Source organism: Neophocaena asiaeorientalis, unplaced genomic scaffold (assembly GCF_003031525.2).
Source record: "Neophocaena asiaeorientalis asiaeorientalis breed wild unplaced genomic scaffold, Neophocaena_asiaeorientalis_V1.1 scaffold523, whole genome shotgun sequence".
In the NCBI taxonomy this organism is placed as follows: domain Eukaryota; kingdom Metazoa; phylum Chordata; class Mammalia; order Artiodactyla; family Phocoenidae; genus Neophocaena; species Neophocaena asiaeorientalis.
This window is the reverse complement of record NW_020175436.1, coordinates 539093-560006: the sequence shown is the minus strand read 5'-3', so window position 1 is coordinate 560006 and position 20914 is coordinate 539093. Positions and strand designations below refer to the sequence as shown.

The 20914-nt window shown below is 44.5% G+C and overlaps 1 non-coding gene across 1 annotated transcript; it reads right to left on the bottom strand.

The window, feature by feature from the left end:
• Positions 1-3721: 3721 nt before the first annotated feature.
• LOC112415016 (U6 spliceosomal RNA) lies at positions 3722-3828 on the bottom strand. The gene has a single exon (XR_003006257.1). It is a non-coding gene; the product is annotated as a U6 spliceosomal RNA (small nuclear RNA).
• Positions 3829-20914: the final 17086 nt, after the last annotated feature.

The window sequence follows — 20914 nt, the reverse complement described above, 5'->3', positions numbered from 1 at the left end:
CAAAGCAAGCTCGTTGTGAGCTACTGTCCCCTTGCGGTCATAACTTTTTCTTGCTCAGCCCCCAAATCCCTCAACTGGCAACCAGAGGGCCAAGACAGATGAGCAGCCAACAGGGGTATCACTCAGTCTGTAGAATAAATAGGAAGCAAGGAAGGGTGGTCAGGAGGTTGAGGGCAGCCATCTGGATAAAGGTCATGATCCCATGTCCCGTTTCCAGACCTGAGCAGTTTTCAGACCTGGAACCCACTGAATGAAGTAGAGGAAGGGAACTCAGAAGAATGGGCCCTACAACACCGTGGCAAGTCTGTAATCATTGCCAATGTCCTTCTCCAAATGGATCTAGGGCCATTTATTTCAGTATTTGTTCCCTGGGGCAAGGTGACAATTCAGACATTAGGGAGGACTGTTGGACACATATTCCAAGTTGACATTGATACCTGGGCACCCAAAGTGTCATCATGCCCCCACCCTGTTAGAGAGAGGGCATAAGGGAGCCTGGTAATGTACGGAGCTCTGTCCTGGGTCGTTGGACCCATTGGAGTGGGAATGAAGAATGAAGATCTCTGTTACATGCTAACACACATCAGACAGCATCTACCAGGAAAGAGGTACTTAACAACCAAGCAAACAATGACTCAGTCAGTTGTCATCAGCCAAGCCCTGACACTACAATGCTGGGACAAGGAGCACACGAACAGCACAGCCATGGTGGCAGAAATGCAGGGGCCCAACTGCATGAGGGTCCACTCACAAAGACTGACCACTGTCACTGCCCAATGTCCAGCCTGCCAGCAATAGACCAATGCTGAGCCTCTGGATAGACACCTACCACTTGGTGTAAAGTGCCCTGTGATTCATCTTGACTAAGATGGACACATAATTGGGACGTGGGTTTGCCTTTCCTGCTTGCAGTGCTGGAGCCCACACAACTCTGTTTACACAGTGTTGCTCCACCAACGTGGGATCCTGCGAAACAACCCATCAGACCGGGGGACCCACTTTCTAACGAGGGAGGGGGCGCAGTGGGCACATGAGCAGGGGACCAATTGGCCCAATCATATATTTCACCACCCAGAAACAGCTGCTCTGATAGAATAATTGATGTGCCAGCTTCCAGATGATATCTTACGAAGATGGGGTACCATTTTCCAGGATTTAGCATACTCCCTTAACGGATGCTATTATGTGGTACTGTGTTCCCAACAGACAGAACACAGAAGGCTGAGAAACATGGTAGGGAAGTAGAAGTAGCCTCGTTTTCTTCATTCTCGGTGACCCACTTAGGGAACTTAGGCTTCTTTTCCTTGACACTGTAAGTGCCTAGAGGTCCTGGTCTCCAGAAGGGGAATATTTTCACCACAGAACTTTAAACTTTAAGCTGTGGCTATTGCTTGGCCACTTGGGGCTCCTTGTGCTAAGAGACCAGCAGCCGAATAAAGGGGTCACCATCCTGCCTGCGGTAATTGACCCTGATCACTGGGAGAAGGGGGGTTGCTGTTACACAAGGGGAGCACGGAGGGATGTGTTTGGCTCACAAGTGATACAATGGGGGAATCTCTTGGTACCCAATTCTGATGGCAAACGGAAACATCCAACAGCCACAGCCTGAGAGAGGTATGGTCACTGGAGACTCAAACTTCTCATGGATGAGGGTCTAAGTCACCCTGACCAGCTGGAAGTGCTATTTGAGAGCAAGGGGAATCTAGAATTGGGTAGTAGAGGAAGATGATGAGTATCAGCTGTGGCTGTGGGTCCAGCTGCAGCTTGTTTGACTGAATCCCCTCTGAACTTCCCAGATGGGGGTGAACTTACTCTCTGAAGGAGGCGACTGAGTAGCACCAGGGGTAGACAGCAGTGGCCACCGTGGTGAGCTATCCAGACCCTGCTTTAGGCCCTAGCACACCCTAGCAATTGGGCCTGTTGGCTGGTGAAGATCCACAGCTACATCCCTGGGAGGGAATTGACCTTTATGCGAGAAAGCTGCCTCTCCCAAGGTCATACCACCTTCCCATGGTTAGCATATATCCCTTAACCAGATGATGCTGGAGTAAAAAGGCACAGGTTCCTTGCCTTGATCTGGGATATCTCTGAAGGGCCATCTCAGCTTCAAAGTTCCCTGTGGCTCATCAAGGTTAACTTCTCCCTCTGCCCAATCTTAGTTCTCTCACTCCACCTCATTCACTGTTGACAAGAGCATTCTTCAATCACTTTCCTACATCCCAGTCTCCATCTCAAAGTTGGTTTCCCAGCACATTATTTTCTCTCTCATTCTTCCACCCTTCTCTTTTTCCTCTTTCTTTCTCCTCTTTCTTCCCCATTTCTGCTATGCGTAGAGTGACCGTATATCCCTGTTTGCTGGGAAGAGTCTTATTTTACTCCTGGTAATCTGGTGACTCATCTGGTCAGTGTCCCCTTTAATTCTCAAAAGGGTCCTGATTTAGACTGTACGTTATATGATCAGAATTCACTGAATTCATCTCTTCTTCATCATACACATATTCTTTACACTTATATTTTACTAGGTGCTGGGAATACAGACATGAGTAAGAGATTCCAGTCCTCTGAGCCCAGCCTCCAAATTCCTATTGAAATTGCCAAAAGAATATTGTAATAAAAAGACACATTATAGCTGGAAACCAGAGAAAGGTGTCATTCTCACATTATAAACTTCAAGGGATTTCTCCAAGACATATTACAGGTGAGACTGGATTGAGGGAAGGGTCTGCGGCGACAGGTGTTTCCTATGCATTCCTTTCACTCATTTTCTTCAGATGAAAAATTACCTGGGGACCAGTGGAAGTCACCCCACCAGTGTGCCCTAAATCAGAGCAGCAGGGACTGGAGGTGACATGGGGGACCTCCCAATTCTATCTGTGCCCCAGAACCATGCACTGGGCATAGCAAAATTCTCAGGGGAGGGGACCTCTTCAGCACTCATAACAGTCATCTGTTTGGGGCTGTATCCTAAACATGGTGTGGGCACCTCAGGAGGGCAGAGGGGCCCCTAAATTAAAGGTCGCTGCCCCAGTTAACATGGTTCGTCATAACAAACATGAAAACAAAACTCTCAGACATAAGAATGAGGTTCTTTAGTACAGTGGCCTCCAGCTATAGCTGCCTTCCTATTCTCCATAGACCACTGGAGCTTAAATTGAGAAAAGTAAAATGTACAATTGTTCTAAGAGTTTCTCTTCTTTCTTCACTGAGTCCTGGAGGAGCTGAACAAAGTCCATACAAGACACCATCTCGACTCCTGTTATCTGAAAGCGTAACAAAAATAGCTGAAATGTATCATTATGACATCTTACAGATGGGAAAACTGAAGCTCAGAAATGTGAAGCAGCTTGCCTAGGATCCTTAACTTGACACCCCTTTGTCAGAAGAGCAATCACTGGCTATGTAAAGTCTTTAGACATTTAAAGAGAATTTGTAGTTAAAGAGAGAGGGAAAGAAGAGAGAGCGAGAAATCTGATGAACCAGTGTAGAATCACTGGAAAAATGACACTTTTAAATGACTGTCATCCACAATGAGAGTAGAGAATGTACTGGAAGCTAACACTTAATGTCAACATTGTGTGAAATGATTCTAAACAACCCTTGGGGATTATTATCAAACAGAACTGTAATAGAGGCAGTGATATCACTGTAAAAATGATAATATTCACATATAATTTCCAGAAAAATTACTCAAAGAAATACTTTGGTCAACTGGGAAATGTATCTAAATGAAGAGCTGAAGACTGTATCAACTGTTCTCCTTGTGCAGGGGCCATGCTAATTTTCTCTGTATCATTGCAATTTTAGTATATGTGCTGCCAAAGTGAACACTGTACCAACTGTCGTTAAAGCAACTTTTCTGGAAAAAATTATTACAAGTCCATGTCAAAGTTGTATACCAAATTTGCCACGAGGGGATAGTGTCCTGAGCTAGTCACTTCAAAGACTTTTCTGTTGGCAGGAAAACTGATAGAAAATGGACAGTGGTATAATACAGCGGTGCCAGTTAATATTATCAGATTCCTCTCAAGATGCACAACTTCTCAGAGGGTGCTCATGATCTCAGTAAAGGCTATCCAAAAGTTGCTCAAGAATGCTAATTATTTCCCAGAAGGAATTGTAATTACATCACATTCATAAAAGAAGTTCTGTCCCAAACCTAATTTGGGACAATTTTCTTTCTTACCATGTTACAATGTAACCATCACATTTTTGTGGCTCACTTAAGGGAGAAAACAAAATCTAGACCACATTGCAAGTTAAACTCAAGAGAGATTATAGAATGGAGGCACGGACTGAGAAAATACAAGAAATGTTTAACAAAGATCTAGAAGAACTAAAGAACAAACAAACAGAGATGAACAACACAATAACTGAAATGAAAAATACACTAGAAGGAATCAATAACAGAATAACTGAGGCAGAAGAACGAATAAGTGAGCTGGAAGACAAAATGGTGGAAATAACTGCTGAGGAGCAGAATAAAGAAAAAAGAATGAAAAGAATTGAAGACAATCTCAGAGACCTCTGGAACAACACTAAATGCACCAACATTTGAATTATATGGGTCCCAGAAGAAGAAGAAAAAAGAAAGGGTCTGAGAAAATATTTGAAGAGATTATAGTCAAAAACTTCTCTAACATGGGAAAGGAAATAGTCACCCAAATCCAGGAAGCACAGAGTCCCATACAGGATAAACCCTAGGAAAAACACACCAAGACACATATTAATCAAACTAACAAAAATTAAATTCAAAGAAAAAATATTAAAAGCAGCAAGGGAAAAACAAAAAATAGCATACAAAGGAATCATCATAAGGTTATCAGCTGATTTTTCATCAGAAACTCTGCAGACAAGAAGGGAGTGGCAGGATATACTTAAAGTGATGAAAGAGAAAAACCTGCAACCAAGATTACTCTACTCAGCAAGGATCTCATTCAGATTTGATGGAGAAATCAAAAGCTTTTCAGACAAGCAAAAGCTAAGAGAATTCAGCACCATCAAACCAGCTTTACAACAAATGCTAAAGAAACTTCTCTAGGCGGGAAACACAAGAGAAGAAAAAGACCCACAAAAACAAACCCAAAACAATTAAGAAAATGGTAGTAGGAACATACATATTGATAATAACTTTGAATGTAAATGGATTAAATGCCCCAACCAAAAGACGCAGACTGGCTGAATGGATACAAAAACAAGACCCATATATATGCTGTCTACAAGAGACCCACTTCAGACCTAGGGACACATACAGACTGAAAGTGAAGGGATGGAAAAAGATATTCCATGAAAATGGGATTCAAAAGAAGCTGGAGTAGCAATATTCATATCAGATAAAACAGACTTTAAAATAAAGACTATTACAAGAGATAAGGAGGGACACTACATAATGATCAAGGGATCAATACAAGAAGAAGATATAACAATTATAAATGTTTATGCATGCAACATAGGAGCACCTCAATACATAAGGCAAATTGCTAATGACCAATGAAAGGAGATATCAACAGTAACACAATAAGAGTAGGGGATTTTAACACCCCACTTGCACCAATGGACAGATCATCCAAACAGAAAATTTATAAGGAAACACAAGCTTTAAATGACACAATAGACCAGATAGATTTAATTGATATTTATAGGACATTCCACCCAAAAGTGGCAGAATATATTTTCTTCTCAAGTGCACATGGAACAATCTCCAGGATAGATCACATCTTGGGTCACAAACCAAGCCTCGGAAAATTTAAGTCGTATCAAACATCTTTTCTGACCACATCGCTATGAGATTGGAAATCAATTACAGGGAAAAAAAACTGTAAAAAACACAAATACATCGAGGCTAAACAGTGTGCTACGAAATAACCAAGAGATCACTGAAGAAATCAAAGAAGAAATAAAAAAATACATTGAAACAAATGACAACGAAAACACGACAACCCAAAACCTATGGGATGCAGCAAAAACAGTTCTAGAGGGAAGTTTATAGCAATTCAATCTCACCTCACAAAACAAGAAAAATCTCAAATAAACAATCTAACCCTACACTTAAAACAACTAGAGAAAGAAGAACAAAGAAAACCTGAAGTCCGTAGAAGGAAAGAAATCATAAAGATCAGAGCAGATATAAATGAAATAGAAATGAAGAAAACAATAGCAAAGATCAATAAAACTAAAAGCTGGTTCTTTGAGAAGATGAACAAAATTGATAAACCCTTAGCCACACTCATCAAGAAAAAAAGGCAAAGGATGCAAATCAATAAAATTAGAAATGAAAAAGGAGAAATCACAACTGACACCGCAGAAATACAAATGATTAAAAGAGACTACTACAAACAACTCTACGCCAATAAAATGGACAACCACAAAGAAATGAACAAATTCTCGGAAAGGTACAATTTTCCAAGACTGAACCAGGAAGAATTAGAAAATATAAACAGACCTATCACAAGTAATGAAATTGAAACTATACTTAAAAATCTTCCAATAAACGGAAGTCCAGGACAAGACGGCTTCACAGGCGAATTCTATCAAACATTTAGAGAATAGCCAACATCGATCTTTCTCAAACTCTTCCAAAAAATTGCAGAGGGAGAAACACTCCCAAATTCATTCTATGAAGTGACCATCACCCTGATACCAAAACTAGAAAAAGATATCACAAAAAAAGAAAATTATAGACCAATATCACTGATTAACAAAGATGCAAAAATCCTCAACAAAATACTAGCAAACAGAATCCAACAACACATTAAAAGGATCATACACCATGATCAAGTAGGATCTATCCCAGGGATGCAAGAATTCTTCAATATATGCAAATCAATCAATGTGATACACCACATTAACCAATTAAGAAATAAAAATCATATGATCATTTCAATAGATGCAGAAAAAGCTTTTGACAAAATTCAACACCCATTTATGATAAAAACTCTCCAGAAAATGGGCATAGAGGGAACCTACCTCAACATAATAAAGGTCATATATGACAAACCTACAGCAAACATCATACTCAATGGTGAAAAACTGAAAGCATTTCCACTAAGATCAGGAACAAGACAAGGATGTCTACTCTCACCACTCTTATTCAACATAGTTTTGGAAATCCTAGCCACAGCAATCAGAGAAGAAAAAGAAATACAAATTGGAAAAGAAGAAGTAAAACTGTCACTGTTTGAAGATGACATGATACTATACATAGAAAATCCTAAAGATGCCAGAAAACTACTAGAACTAATCAATGAATTTGGTAAGTTTACAGGATACAAAATTAATGCACAGAAGTCTCTGGCATTAATGCACAGAAGTCTCTAGCAACAACAAACTATCAGAAAGAGAAATTAAGGAAACAACCCCATTTACCATTGCAACAAAAAGAATAAGATACCTAGGAATAAACCTGCCTAAGGAGGCAAAATACTTGTACTCAGAAAACTATAAAACACTGATGAAAGAAATCAAAGATGACATAAACAGATGGAGAAATATATCATGTTCTCGGATTGGAAGAATCAATATTGTGAAAATGACTACCCCAAAGCAATCTACAGATTCAATGCAATCCCTATCAAAGTACCAATGGCATTCTTCACAGAATTAGAACAAAAATTTTTACAATTTGTATGGAAACACAAAAGACCCCGAATAGCCACAGCAATCTTGAGAAAGAAAAACGGAGTTGGAGGAATCATGCTCTCCAACTTTAAACTACACCACAAAGCTACAGTAATCAAGACAATATGGTACTGGCACAAAAACATAAATATAGATCAATGGTACAGGAGAGAATGTCTAGAGATAAACCCAGGCACATATGGTCACTAATTTACAACAAAGGATGAAAGAACATACAATGGAGAAAAGACAGCCTCTTCAATAAGTGGTGCTGGGAAAACTGGACAGCTACATGTAAAAGAATGAAATTAGAACACTACTTAACACCATACACAAAATAAACTCCAAATGGATTAAAGACCTAAATGTAAAACCAGACACTATAAAACTCTTAGAGGAAAACATAGGAAAAACACTCTTAGACATAAACCACAGCAAGATCTTTTTTGACCCACCACCTAGAGTAATGGACATAAAAACAAAAATAAACAAATGGGACTTAAAAGCTTTTGCACAGCAAAGGAAACCATAAATAAGGCACAAAGACAGCCTTCAGAATGGGAGAAAATATTTGCAAATGAAACAACAGAGAAAGGATTAATCTCCAAAATATACAAACAGCTCTTGGAGCTCAATATAAACAAAAAACAAACGATCCAGTTAAAAAATGGGCGAAGACCTAAATAGACATTTAACCAAGGAAGACATACAGATGGCCAAGAGGCACATGAAAAGGTGCTCAACATCACTCATTATTAGAGAAATTCCAATCAAAACTACAATGAGATATCACCTCACACCAGTTAGAATGGGCATCATCAGAAAATCTACAAACAACAAATGCTGGAGAGGGTGTGGAGAAAAGGGAACCCTCTTGCACTGTTGGTGGGAACGTAAATTGATACAGCCACTATGGAGAACAGTATGGAGGTTCCTTAAAAAACTAAAAATAGAACTACCATATGACCCAGCAATCCCACTACTGGGCATATAACCTGAGAAAAGCATAATTCAAAAAGAGACATGTACCACATTGTTCATGGCAGCATTATTTACAATAGCCAAGACTTGGAACCAACCTAAATGTCCATTGACAGATGAATGGATAAAGAAGGTGTGACATATATATACAATGGAATCTTACTCAGCCATAAAAAGAAATGAAATTGACTTATCTGTAGTGAGGTGGATGGACCTAGAGATTGCCAGACAGAGTGAAGTAAGTCAGAAAGAGAAAAACAAATATCATATACTAACGCATGTATATGGAATCTAAAAAGAAAAAAAGGTACTGATGAACCTAGTGGCAGGGCAGGAATAAAGATGTAGGCATAGAGAATGGACTTGAGGACACAGGGTGGGAGGGGGAAGCTGGGGTGAAGTGAGAGTAGCATCGACATATATACACTACTGAATGTAAAACAGTTAGCTAGTGGGAAGCAGCAGCATAGCACAGGGAGATCAGCTTGTTGCTTTGCGATGACCTAGAGGGATGGGATAGGGAGAATGGGAGGGAGGCTCAAAAGGGAGGGGATATGGGGACATATGTATGCATATGGCTGATTCACTTTGGTGTACAACAGAAACTAACACAGTATTGTGAAGCAATCATACTCCAATAAAGATCTATTAAAAAAAAAAGATAATGCATACAAAAAAACATTGTGCAATAATAAAAGATTTGTTAAAGGCACAGAGCAAAACAATATGTATATTATAAGCTCATTATTTTAAAGTAAACTATTATGTTTACATACAAAAAGGTATGGAGAACAAACTATTATGTATATAATACATGTTTTATTTTTTTTTAAAAAGAGAGATTAAAACACATGAATAGGAAAGCTAAAACTCTAATCAAAAGTGTAGTGGTATTTCTTTGTGATCTCAAGGTACAGAAAGACCTTAAATAAGACCCCAAAGCACAAAATGGATAGATTTGACTCTATAAAAATGAAGCATTTCTATTCAAAAAAGGACAATAGTGACAATAAGGACAAATGACAGATTCCGAGATAACATTTGTAACATCTAAAACTGATGATGGATTAACATCTCAACAAACAAGGTACTCCTGTAAATCATCAACACTAACAGTAGCAGCAGCAAGAAGTATTAGCAACAACAATCACCAAGGCTGAGAACCCAGTGGGAAAATGAGCAACTGGAGGGGGCCCAGATGGTTGAAAGGTATCTGAGGAGATGCTCACCACCACCAGCAATCAAAGAAATGCATATTAAAACAACAGTGAGATGTAACTTTATGTCCATCAGATTGGCCAAAATTAGAAAATCAGATAATACCAAGTTTTTGGTGTGCTGTTGACGTAAGCTGGGATAGTCATGAGGAATAAAAACAAACCAGAATACAAAATTCAGATATGCAAGTGGAAATGAGAAAAAAAATTATTTCAGATATAGAAAATGAAAATTATCAGAAAACTAGGTACAGCTCTATGGTTATACATTTTAAAATACAAATGATTTTTTATTTTCTATGAAAATTAAAATTACTCAAATATATTAACTGAGAGATAGAAACTTGAATAAATTAATAACCATCAAATAAATTATGTAACTTATCAAAAGCTCCATGCCTTATGGGCAAGTACTGTTAGTTTAGAAATATATAGATTCTATGCTATTTAAACTAATACTGAACATAAGAAAGAACAGAGATTATTTTTACATAGCTGGGTTTTACAAAACCTGACCTGCAAGAACTTTAAACTGTTCCAAACATCATAAGCAGAAGGGGACTTAATACAGGACATTTTGGAGCTTGCAAAATCACTGGAAGATTTGGAGAGGCAGACTCTAAGCAGGGCCTTAAGAATGTCTCACAGAACCCCAAAGCAGTTAACCTCCAGGACAGGAAGGCATAGGAAGTGGGAATAAATGATGGGTGTCAAGCAATCAAATACATCACACACAATTTTAAAGATAAAATTAACAAGGAAAAAAATTGCAGATCAACTGCTATCTTCCCTATTGGAATATAAATTCCACAAGGGTGTGGACTTGGCATTCCTTACCATGGTGTCTCCAGCAAGGCGAGTGTTTGATAAATTTGTAATGAATGAATAAATGATTGACCCTGTTGGGTTTATTATAGAAATACAAGGACAAGCCAACATTAGTAAATGTATTAATATAAGTAGTCACAATAATAAAAAGAAGAGAAAAGCTTTATGATAGTCCTACAAAGTGCTAAAAAGGTATTTGATATAGTTCAACATATATTTGTGATTGAAACTCTTAGTAACCTAAAAGAAAGACTTATTTTATAATATCTGACACAATACTTAATTTAATAATGACATATTACAAAAATACCTGTAATAGTCAGGTACAAGACAAGGTTTCTCTCCAATACTTCTACCATTTGCCATTGTATTTGAGGACCTAGCCAATGCAACAAGACAAGTAAAATAAATCAGGTATATTTACCAGAAGGAAAGAGACCATGAATAGGTGATATAATTGTCTATTTGGAAAGTCTACTGAATCAGTTAAAAAACTAAACAACTTATAAGGAGTAAGTAAGATGACTGATTGCATAATAAATAAACAACTTCCTTAGATTTCAACACTAATCAGTTAGGAATTACAAATATATAAATATTTGTATTCAAAGATTACCTAGGAATAATTTGAACAATTTTTTTCCTAGACCTATATGAAGAATACTATAAAGTTGCACTGTAGGACGTAAAGGAAAACAATAAACTGAGGAGCATGTGATTTTCCTAGTTTCTAAATATATCATACATTTCCAGTTTCAGTTTAAAAATCTCAATGTTTATTAAAAAATATAGTGACATTTCACATTTTAGGGGAAATGATAGATTATGTAATAAGTGCTATTGGTACAGCTAACAATTTGGTGACAGAATTTTGATTTCCACCTCATAACATATCCAAAATAAATTCCAGATGGCATGTAGTTGATACATAAATAGCAAAGATGTTTTGAATAAAATAATGAGTGAATTAAATATTTAAATGTATCTATAACTAACCTTCTATTTAAATTAGTCTTCTAAGACTTTGGTGCTAACTGTTGAAAGTGGAACCAAGACCACAACAAACAAATCTACTTAGTGAGGGAAAAAATTTTAATGGAGAAAGAAATCATAAGAAAATATGTTAATATTTAAGTTATTTTAGAATGGGGAAGGATTACCTGAGAATGACACAAAAGGAGGATGTTACAATGGAAAAGATGGGTGGATTTAACTACATATGATTTAAAGACACTTTTTTATGGTGGGCTCTATTGATTGCCTAATCCCACTGCCATTTTCAATCCCCAGCTCTGAGGCCTATCACATAGGGGATGGAAAAGTGGGTACTTGCTTTCTCAGCTACCTATCTGACTATGGATATCCATTAACTTAATTATAGCAAAGGAGACATAAGGGATGTTTCAGGAAAAGCTTTTACTTAGTTATACAAAGGGACAGAATCTTCTGGTACCTCTGTTCCTCTTGCTTCCTGCCTTGAATTTGTGCTATGGTGTCTGCAGCTACATCAACAATCTCACCACCATGAGACACTGATGAACCTAGAGGCAGGGCAGGAATAGAGATGCAGATGTAGAGAATGGCCTTGTGGACACAGAGGGGGATGGGGAGGGTGGGACAAATTGAGAGAGTAGCGTTGACATATATACACTACCATGTGTAAAATAGATAGCTAGTGGGAAGCTGCTGTATAACACAGGGAGATCAGCTCAGTGCTTTGTGACCACCTAGAGGGGTGGGAAGGGGAGGGTGAGAGGGAGGCTCAGGAGGGAGGGGATATAGGTATACCTACAGTGGATTCACTTTGTTGTATGGCAGAAACTAACACAACATTGTAAAGCAATTATAATCCAATCAAGATGTAAAAAAACAAAAAACTCAGCATGCAAAGGACAAAGGGATGAAGAGCAAAAGAACCAGGTAGTTAATGGTATTAGTGAGTGGTACCCCTAACTTGGGGCCATCTACCCCCAGACTTCTTGTTATGTCAGATAATTAAGTGTCTTTATCATCTAAACCACTGTTATTTTGTTACTTAGAGATTAAAAAATTTTAAATACATCTATATCTGCCACCAAAAAATTACCATAAATAAAATGAAGGGCAAACAAAGATTGGGGAAATATTTGTAACATATATGATAACTTAAAATGTAATATCCTAATAAAATAAGAACTTGCAACTCCCCCAAAATGTACAATGGCCAAAAAAAAAGAAGAAGAAGAATGAAAAACAATTTCTCCTTACTGGAAATTCATAAACTACAAATAAATTTCAAATAAAAATATCAGGCCCTCCCTGGTGGCGCAGTGGTTACGAATCAGCCTGCCAATGCAGTGGACAACAGTTCAAGCGCTGGTCTGGGAAGATCCCACATGCTGCGGAGCAACTAAGCCCAGGCGCCACAACTATTAAGGCTGAGCTCTAGAGCCTGCAAGCCAAAACTACTGAGCTCACACGTCACAACTACTGAAGCCTGTGTGCCTAGAGCCTGTGCTCTGCAACAAGAGAAGTCACCGCAATGAGAATCGTGCACACCTCAGTGAAGAGTAGGCCCTGCTCGCCGCAACTAGAGAAAGCCCGCGTGCAGCAACGAAGACCCAACACAGCCAAAAATAAATTAATTAACTAATTAAAAAATTTTTTTAAATATCAAAAGACATTTCCAATCCAACAAATTGACAAAATTTTAAAACAAGAAAATAACTGCCAAGATTGAGGAAAATTGAGGGTGGGGGCAGGGAGAGAGTAAATATTGTCTTTCCAGAGGACAATTTATCAATCTGTAACAAGGCTTAAGAAAAATGCATAGCCCTTGATTTTGCAAGTTTACTTCTAAGACTTTATCTCAAGGAAGGAATTATAGTATGTGAAAAGCAACAAGTACAAAGATGTTCATCACAGTGTTATTTATAGTGGTGAAAAATTAGAAATAACTTACATATTCAACAATAGCAATTGGTTAAACAATTTATAATGTCTCTTTTCTGGATAATGAAATAGAATGCCAATATTAAACGTTACTGTAGGAAAATATTCAGTGGTATGGAAAAATATGCTATGTTAAGTGAACAGAAAAGTTACAAATCAGCATATAGAAATAAGCAAGAAGGGTTGAGAGAAAACCCACTCAAATATTAACAACCGTCTTTTGTTAGTGTCATTAGGGGTGGTTATGTCTTCTGTTGTTGTTTTGTTTGTTTCCATACATATTTTTCTGCACTGAACATGCAGTGCTTTTGCCTAAAAGTTGCAATTAAAAAGGAGCTTCTAGGAGGCTTTAGTCCTATGGAATATAAAATTTTGGAACCTCTCTCTTCCCCCGGGCCCCCAGCCTCCTTTTCTGCCACCTCCAGGCTCACTGCGTCTGGTTTCTTTCGCCCCTTGGTTTCCCTGCCCAGCTTTGCTGAACGCCGATTCTGGAAAGCGCTGCTCCGGGAGTTCAGCTCTGCGGACACGGAGATCGCACGCAGTGCCTGGAGAGCCGCGTGCCCCGTGGAGGGCGCAGCGCGGGGAGGAGCTCCCGGTTCCCCTGTGACCCACCAATCAACTGGTGTTTGCCGCATCAACGGGAGGACCTTTCCAGAACGCCTCGCGAGTTTCTTCAATTCTCTGGGGGTTTCCGCGATCCCAGCACGCCTGCCCACCTGCAGCGGCCCCAGAGCCAACCGCGCTCGCATTCTGGGTGCGATCAGTCCACTGCGGCGGGAAAAGGCAGCGCTGGGCCCCCATCGCAGACTCTTAGGAAGTCCCAGACCCTCCCCGGGAAAGCACCTCCATCGGGTGCCTTCCATGCCCTCTGTGGGCACCAAATAGGTTCCAAAGCACTTGCCTAGAGAAATTCCATGTTAAAAAAAAAAAATATACTGAGCTCACACTTAGGGAACCAGCCCTTGCAGGCCAAGGAGCTAAGACAAGCAAGTCAGAATTCTTGCTCAAGGAGCTCACAGGCTGGGTCCCCAAAGTGGACTCACAGGACCTAGTGACGTACAATAAGCCAACATCATCCTGCTCATTTTACAGAAGCAGATGGTGAAGGGAAACCGGCGTTTATTGTACACCTACTACGTGCCGGATATTTTCACCGAAGCTGTCTTCTTATCCATAAGGCAAGTGAAGCTCTGGGGGAATAAATATCCCCATTTTACCAATCAGGAAACTGTGGCTCAAAGGAATAACACCCCCATTTTACCCATTAGGAAACTGAGGCTCCGACAAGTCAGATCAAATGCCCAAGACCTCATCAGTAAATGAGTGGCTCTAACCTGGGTCTGAGGACACCAAAGCCGGAAGGGTTTCTCCTTCACGCTGCCTCGCCCTTTAGGAACCACGGGTGCGCTCCAACTTGCCCCGCGTCAGAGCTGCAGAAAGTGCGGCAGTTGTGAGTGTTTTACGGCCTTTAGTCCAGCGCCCCCTGTAGGGCGCGACCGGCATTGCCCAAAATACTGCTCGAAGCGCTTCCGGGCCCTCGAGACTGTTCCCGTGCGGGACACCTCAAGCACCGCGACCCCTGCCTGGTCTCCTCCGAGAAGCCAGAGTAAGTGGAATTTCTGTCGCCCCTTCGAGTGTGGGACGGAGCCACACAGCCCGGCGAGCTAGCTGTTTTCCCAGTCGGTTCTGAGGTTTCCTGACCCTGGACCCTCCCACCCTGAAAAGCTTGTCCGGCTCCCTGGAGGTGCGGAGGTGGGTTCCCATCAGCCAGAAATGGAATTTCTAGGCCTTGGGCCGTGTTTGAGGAGATCCCAGAGCTAGAAGTCCAGTTTACACCGTTAAGGACAACGTGAAAGCATGCCTTTTACTCAAGTGCCTTTTCCCGATTTTCCCTCTTGTCGCCAAGGTGTGTGGTGTGCGTCGAGGTGACGGTGGAGTCTGTGTGCTGGAGGAGGAGGTAGCCAGGTGCCCAATGGAATGATATTCTAGCTGGTGCCATATCTGTAGCTGTACCCACTCCCGCCTCCCCCCACATAATCCAGGAGGGGGAGTTGGGAAGGCAAGTGTATTATGGAGAAGAAAGTTGGATCTGGAAGCCAAGACTGTGTTTCTGGGGCTTGGAGGGAGAGGCAACCTGTGCAAGGGAGGGTGGGACCCTATTGTCACCCCTCCCCTAGCCAAGGAGGGTGTCCTTGGGGTGGGGGGCACGATGCCCCTGCGCTCAGAGCGCGGGGCCGCGGAGCGCGCGTGTACGTGCGTGTACGTGCGAAATGTGGCGCCGCCGGCCGCGGCGGAGTGTACGCTCGGCAAAAATGCGAATAATCAACACATCGTTCACACCTCCGCAGCGAGCGGGGAGGGAGCTGGCGGGTCTCGAGGGCTTTCCCTTGACGGCTGGCCGGGCGGGGGCCACTAGGAAAAGAGGGGGGCACTTCGGAGGAGCTCGTCAGTTATCTTCCCCTCAACTGAGCTGAGAAACCGAAAAACGGCGGGGAGGAGTCACATTGAACTTTTTCTGTTTAAAGGCCTTAAATTGCTCGCTATTGTGTTGCCTTGGAAGTGGGACACCGGCAGGGGTCTTTGTTCCCTACTTATCAACTGAGATGCTACTTGTCATCTCCCATCCTCATTTCATTCAACTGTAAAATGGGGGCAAATAGGTCCCAGTTCAAGTGTGGCTGTCAAGTTTAAGGGTGAGAAAGTGCGTGGCACTGCCTGGATCCCAGGCAGTGTTGGGTAAACGTCCTGCCTCCGTTCGTTTGTGCCTTCCTCTCAGCCCTATTCTGCGTGGACACTTGCTCGATTGGGCCTCTTAGTGAGGGTCAATTCGCCCCTGGATCGCTGTGCCTTAACACCGCGGTGACGGAGATGCCACCGCCTTGGTGTGCAGCTTCCTGGAAGGGACTGCCACCGGCCGGTTTACCCCAGCACAGCCCAAACCCGGGGCTTGACGAGCACGCCGCCCAACGCACCCAGGAAATCAGGTCCCCAGGTGCGCGGGGAGGCCGCACCAACACTGCTCTCCCTACGGATCACCTGTCCCCCAACACACACACACACACACACACACACACACCGCGGGCTCTGCTGCGATGTCCACGCTCCAAACGCCCAAACGCGGCCGCCGCTCCAAACATTTGTTCTCTTGACCTTCCCGCATCTCTGCCTCGGCTCCCTCGCTCGCTCGGTATTCCCGGAACAAGGAAATGGGAGGGGTGGATATTTCTGAGGGGGGAGAGGGAGTGGGAGAGAAAAGAAGAGGAAGAAAAAGAGGAGAGAGAGGAGGAAGAGATTTTCTGGAGTTGTCGGTTGTTAGGATAGAACCAACTCTGGCTCCCTCAGTCCATTTTGACCGGCCTGGGTGGCACATCGTGGGTCTAGAAAGTGTTTTTCGACGCCTCCGTATTTCTGTAGCTCTTCAGTATGTCAAATCCCCTTCAGTATGTAAAAGCAAATCAGGAAGAGGATCTAAATTCTTACTAAATTGTCCTAAAAGGGCTCTGTTCGGTATGGATGGTGGAGTCCTCGTGAAATATTTGTAGTACATTTGTGAATACCGTAGTTTCTCCGCCCCCCCTCCACCGTCCCCGGAAATTCTCATTTATGGAGCATTCAAGTCCAATTTCAGTAAGACATTTGGAATGGAGTTAGTGGATTTGGATATTTCACTGATGTAAAGTTGAAATTTGAAGTGGGAGGGAGGAGAGTTGGATATTTAAAAAAATTGTTTCACGAAGCACTGAGCTAAATATTCGTCAGGGTTCTGAGATGGTGACAAAACTATTTCTACTCGGACAAATAAAAATCAAAGGTGCCAACTAAAACAAACAAATTTGAAAATTCACGTCCGAAGAGACTGCTACTTATTTCATTTATCAAACCCAGACCGACTGTCCCTGTGGATCTCATTCCCTGAGTACTAGTCAGGCTCTGTCCGTCGGGTTGCTTAGACCCAGGCGCCGCGTGTGTGGCTGGGGCTGGGGGTGGAGGTCGGGCTGTGGGAGGGAAGCGTTCTCACACCTCCGATTTCACCTCAGGGCCGTGCTGGACGAGAACTAGGCCCAAAGAGCAATTTTCTAAGAAAAAGCTCGAACCTCTGACCCGGAGGAGAGACGCGGCGCCCAGGAGACTGGACCGAGAGACTGGGGAAATGGGCCTTACAGCCAATCGGGAGGAAATTGAACATAGCGCACCGAGATGCAGATGTGAAACATGAACGGGGGAAAATACCCGGGGGTTCATTGGGAAGAGCGAACAAAGGAGGGGACAGGGTAAAAGACGGAATAACACCACCCCCGCCTCGGTTTTATGTAACTAGATGGTCAGGAAGCATTTTAATAATGTTCATCTCGGATTTTCTCGACCCCGGCCAGGGGCGGAACGAAGCTGGCGGGCCAGAGCCCGGGAGGCGCGCGCGGGCGCCTCACCCCCGCCGGGCCGGGCTTTCCCCGGGCCGCAGCTGCGCCTATCGGGCCCCCGTGCGGCTCAGGGCGGGTTTTGTGTGGCGTGTTCGAAAAGGTTTGTTCGGGGGTCGCCGGAGGCGAGAGAGAGGCGAGAGACTCTCCAGGCGCGAGACTCTCCAGGCGCAGCCACCGCCGCTCACTCCGTCACTAAACCGCGTTCCTCCAAGGCGCGCGTGGCCGACTGTGCGCCCACCCCTCCCGAATACCCACACGAAGCTAATTAAACCCAACTCGGGGGGTAGAGACGCTCCCTGCTCTGCCAAGGCCGAAGCGCCGCCTTGCGGGGCCCAAGGCTGCTCCCCCATTCCTGACTCCCTCTACCCCCCTCCCGGCGCTAGCCAGGGAACTCCGTCCCAGCCTGGAGGGAACTTCGGCGTCCGCGGCTCGAAGCCCACAGGGCCCGCGGCATCTTGGCGGCCGTTCGCCCCGATCGCCCAGTGCGGTAGTCGAGCCCGCGAGGAGCAGTGCGGCTCCCCGCTACACCCAGGTCATAGTTAATGGGCCACGGTGTTTTAAACTGCCACCCGGCAGAGCACCACGGCCTCTGAACTCCTCTCTGGGAGGTGGGGTGCGGTGGGTCTGGTCTGGGGCGGGCAGCAGGGACCCGGGAGAAAGAACCCATTCATTCGCTTCCTGAGGGGCATAAGTTTGGGTAGCAGCTGTTGCGGGAGAGGAGAGCCAGTGTCCTCGACCCCGGGTCTGCCCTTTAACCCCAGCCAACACGGGCCCGAGGGGAAGACGGTCCGGGCCAGGCCCGGGCCCACGGCTGCCTCGCGGCCCCTCGGGGCTGCGCCCCGTACCTCTCCTGGTACGAGATGCTGCAGGTCAGAGGCCCCCTGAAAAACAAAAATCGCCGGGCTCTTCGACACGTCTTGAGGGGTTCACGGGCTGTTCAACACTCTCCGCCAAGGAGCCCATTGGCTCCGCCGGGCACAGCCCGAGGATGAGGATGGGGGTAGGTGGTTACTTGAGGTTCAGAGAGATTTACAAAGAGAGTGGGGCCGGGGTAGAAGGCTCCGGGCGGTTAGTTTTTGCAGGGACTGAAATTACCGGTAAAATCTGCATACAATAGAGAATTGCCTAGCTGAAACAAGGTAGTAAGTTTCATCCTACCAATTTTTCTCCCACCCTCCTTCTTCCTTCTTTGGACAACTATCTTACTTGGCTTTTACAACAGTCCCGTTCCATATTCTTATGCCCGGTTGCCCTTATGGCTCCCTCTGCCCCTCTTGTCCAATAAGGCCAATCCAGAGCCCTGGAGTCGGGGTGCCACAGTCTACACAACCCAGAGGCGGGGACTTCACGGTCTCTACGCCCTCTACCCCCACCATCAACCTCCCCAATCCCAGGATCCGGGTTTGTGTAAAGAGGGTCAGGGAACCCTCTCCTCCTCCCCATCGGTTTTCAAGAGAATCTCCGCAGTAAAGACATGAGCTTTCTGAGCGCTATCCGTCCCCCGCAGTCAGGTCGCGGTGTGCCCCAGGGGTAGAGTGGAGGCGCGGATCCGTCCCTTTCTCAGGAGAGCGGCATTTCTGAAAGTGCGAGCTTCCTGTCTGCCCAGGCAAACGAGTTGCAAGGCGCTGTGTCCTCTAGCGGCAAACTCTCGCAGTTCATTTGTGAGCGCTCACCTACCCACCTATGGGATCTGGTCGGGAGTCAATTCACACTCAAATTTGAGTCCTAAGTGGGGGGGAAAGTCTCCTCAATGAAATCCAGGCTTTCGCCAAGGCCCTCTCGGTAATGAGGCCGGGAGGCTCGGGCACAGTCGCTCGAACTGCGGAACAGCTGATTTGTCTCCTCCACGGCAGATGGTCTTTGAGCACAGATTTGCATTCATTGTCTTCAAATCTGTTTTCGCGCTGGTGTTCTAGATTTCAGTAGCAGATCTATGCGCAGATCAGAATACAAAAGGAGAAGCAAGAAAATAACACCCAGCCAGGAGGAGTTTTAATAGGCACTGCGAGCTGCCCGGCGTAGTTAAAAAGCCGCCTAGAGTTTCAGCTGTTTAGCGGAGCTGCAGCCGTCTCCCGGCCATCATCAGCCCGCGGCCAGCACCGCGGCGACCGCGCGCCTTGGGCAAAGTTTCCGCGACTCCCCCGCTGCCTCCCAGCAGCTCCTCTGCTGGCTCCCCCGGGTTTCGGGAACTGGGCGGGGGGTAGGGGTACTGGGGACAGGAGGGGGCTCCCGGGACAAGGCAGGGCAGCTCTAGCACTCAGCCTGCCACGATCTGTCAGCAACCTCTCATCTGCACGGGTGCAACTCCCGCTCGCGTCCGCCCGGGCGTATTTTCCTTAGCTCTTTGACCGTTTCCCCCGACACTCTGTTTATTTGAATAGCACTTGAGCCTTGTTCGTCCCCACCCCCGCCTTCATTCATATATCCTTGTCTCTCAACTTGTAAACCGCACACAAAACCTGAGTGTCACCAAGTAACTCCAGGAGACTTGGGAGAGCCGTCCAGGGAAACTGGGCTGCTCTCGGGAACGTTTGCACCAAACATAAGTACATGCGGTCACACTCCGCTTCTTCACAAACCTGCACACAGAACCCAAGCCCCGGGAATGAATACGCCTCCCGCAGGCTACAAAAATCTGCATTTAGAGGCAGGATCCATGGAAGCCTCCCGCTCCCGCGACCAGACTGAGCCGGCGCGTACCAGCCGGCAGGGCCGGGCTACCCCGCTTCAGTGCAGGATTTGCGGGCCCTCATCTCACGCACGCACATGGGGTTCGGGCTAGGACCCAGGGCCCGCAGCTTTCTGTCCCCTTTCACCTCCCGGACTCCAGGCAACGCCGAGCGGGGCGCGCGCCGCCAGAGGACGTCGGCCGGGCCTGCCCAGCGCCGGCCAATCCCGAGCGTCCATGCAAATGAGGCTCCTTAT